The following is a 3,209-nucleotide window of genomic DNA, read 5'->3' on the forward strand; positions in this document are numbered from 1 at the left end:
ATAATTAACAGGTAATTTTAAAGTTGGGGGACTGGTTGCGCAAAAAAACTGGAGTGACCAATCCGGAATAAAGCGAAAATTTTGTTGTGCCACAGTGTCAATGTTCCTAATAATAATACAAAATAAGAAATATAAATAGATATAAGTACAACTTGATGGTAATTGTCGAGCTTGTAGATTTTTCTTAAGTTTCTCATATACTTTGCATCTCCCCCGAGCATTAAGATATTTTTGAAATCCCATTTGGTTTTCCATTTTATCTTCAAGGAGTTCCGCTTCTAATGGATCTAAACATTTTTCAAAAGTTCCATCTTCTTGACTCCAAGTAAGCGAGTGAGTTGAAATAGTCTTTTGACATCATATCCATTTAAATAGAATCTGTCATCAATAAAGTTCTCTTTAAATTTATAATCTTGCCATTAGAATAAAAACAATTTTCTGAATGTACGATACTAACTTGGATGGTTAAATATTTGTTAATCATTTTGTACTTATATCTATTTATATTTCTTATTTTGTATTATTATTAGGAACATTGACAGATGTTCTTTCCGGTGCTTCTAAGTCACAGTAGCATTTCTGCATTTCAACATCGTTACCAAAGTGAGGAAGGGTTGAATTGTAGGAAGAAGACAACGACATTATTCAAGAATGATAGAGAGGTGTTAGGGTTTTTGGGGTTTCGAATACGGGAATAAAGGTGAAGGAAGTGTGTCGATTAAAAGTTTCAATTAATTAGCCAATGATGTCGAGTCATACACGAGGGATGAAACTTCCAGGTGAGCCTTGCCAACAAAGCGTTAGAACCGGCTAGACCTGTCAAATCGAGGAAAAAAGCATAATTAACAGGTAATTTTAAAGTTGGGGGACTGGTTGCGCAAAAAAACTGGAGTGACCAATCCGGAATAAAGCGAAAATTTTGTTGTGCCACAGTGTCAATGTTCCTAATAATAATACAAAATAAGAAATATAAATAGATATAAGTACAACTTGATGGTAATTGTCGAGCTTGTAGATTTTTCTTAAGTTTCTCATATACTTTGCATCTCCCCCGAGCATTAAGATATTTTTGAAATCCCATTTGGTTTTCCATTTTATCTTCAAGGAGTTCCGCTTCTAATGGATCTAAACATTTTTCAAAAGTTCCATCTTCTTGACTCCAAGTAAGCGAGTGAGTTGAAATAGTCTTTTGACATCATATCCATTTAAATAGAATCTGTCATCAATAAAGTTCTCTTTAAATTTATAATCTTGCCATTAGAATAAAAACAATTTTCTGAATGTACGATACTAACTTGGATGGTTAAATATTTGTTAATCATTTTGTACTTATATCTATTTATATTTCTTATTTTGTATTATTATTAGGAACATTGACAGATGTTCTTTCCGGTGCTTCTAAGTCACAGTAGCATTTCTGCATTTCAACATCGTTACCAAAGTGAGGAAGGGTTGAATTGTAGGAAGAAGACAACGACATTATTCAAGAATGATAGAGAGGTGTTAGGGTTTTTGGGGTTTCGAATACGGGAATAAAGGTGAAGGAAGTGTGTCGATTAAAAGTTTCAATTAATTAGCCAATGATGTCGAGTCATACACGAGGGATGAAACTTCCAGGTGAGCCTTGCCAACAAAGCGTTAGAACCGGCTAGACCTGTCAAATCGAGGAAAAAAGCATAATTAACAGGTAATTTTAAAGTTGGGGGACTGGTTGCGCAAAAAAACTGGAGTGACCAATCCGGAATAAAGCGAAAATTTTGTTGTGCCACAGTGTCAATGTTCCTAATAATAATACAAAATAAGAAATATAAATAGATATAAGTACAACTTGATGGTAATTGTCGAGCTTGTAGATTTTTCTTAAGTTTCTCATATACTTTGCATCTCCCCCGAGCATTAAGATATTTTTGAAATCCCATTTGGTTTTCCATTTTATCTTCAAGGAGTTCCGCTTCTAATGGATCTAAACATTTTTCAAAAGTTCCATCTTCTTGACTCCAAGTAAGCGAGTGAGTTGAAATAGTCTTTTGACATCATATCCATTTAAATAGAATCTGTCATCAATAAAGTTCTCTTTAAATTTATAATCTTGCCATTAGAATAAAAACAATTTTCTGAATGTACGATACTAACTTGGATGGTTAAATATTTGTTAATCATTTTGTACTTATATCTATTTATATTTCTTATTTTGTATTATTATTAGAAACATTGACAGATGTTCTTTCCGGTGCTTCTAAGTCACAGTAGCATTTCTGCATTTCAACATCGTTACCAAAGTGAGGAAGGGTTGAATTGTAGGAAGAAGACAACGACATTATTCAAGAATGATAGAGAGGTGTTAGGGTTTTTGGGGTTTCGAATACGGGAATAAAGGTGAAGGAAGTGTGTCGATTAAAAGTTTCAATTAATTAGCCAATGATGTCGAGTCATACACGAGGGATGAAACTTCCAGGTGAGCCTTGCCAACAAAGCGTTAGAACCGGCTAAACCTGTCAAATCGAGGAAAAAAGCATAATTAACAGGTAATTTTAAAGTTGGGGGACTGGTTGCGCAAAAAAACTGGAGTGACCAATCCGGAATAAAGCGAAAATTTTGTTGTGCCACAGTGTCAATGTTCCTAATAATAATACAAAATAAGAAATATAAATAGATATAAGTACAACTTGATGGTAATTGTCGAGCTTGTAGATTTTTCTTAAGTTTCTCATATACTTTGCATCTCCCCCGAGCATTAAGATATTTTTGAAATCCCATTTGGTTTTCCATTTTATCTTCAAGGAGTTCCGCTTCTAATGGATCTAAACATTTTTCAAAAGTTCCATCTTCTTGACTCCAAGTAAGCGAGTGAGTTGAAATAGTCTTTTGACATCATATCCATTTAAATAGAATCTGTCATCAATAAAGTTCTCTTTAAATTTATAATCTTGCCATTAGAATAAAAACAATTTTCTGAATGTACGATACTAACTTGGATGGTTAAATATTTGTTAATCATTTTGGCTAAAACGTAGAATTAATGATTATTTTAGTTGCTTTTTGTACCATCATTTTAACATATTAACGCTAGTTCATTGTGCTTCAATCCTAACATTTTCATATAGTGTGTGTCAACATAAATGGATAGCTCTTCTAAACATGTTGACTACATTGGTAATGAAACCGACCATCGTGCAATGGTTGTGACAAACACCCACTGCAGAGGATGA

This window comes from Lactuca serriola, chromosome 4 (genome assembly GCF_051521515.1).
Source record: "Lactuca serriola cultivar US96UC23 chromosome 4, Lser_US96UC23_V15, whole genome shotgun sequence".
Lineage (NCBI taxonomy): Eukaryota > Viridiplantae > Streptophyta > Magnoliopsida > Asterales > Asteraceae > Lactuca > Lactuca serriola.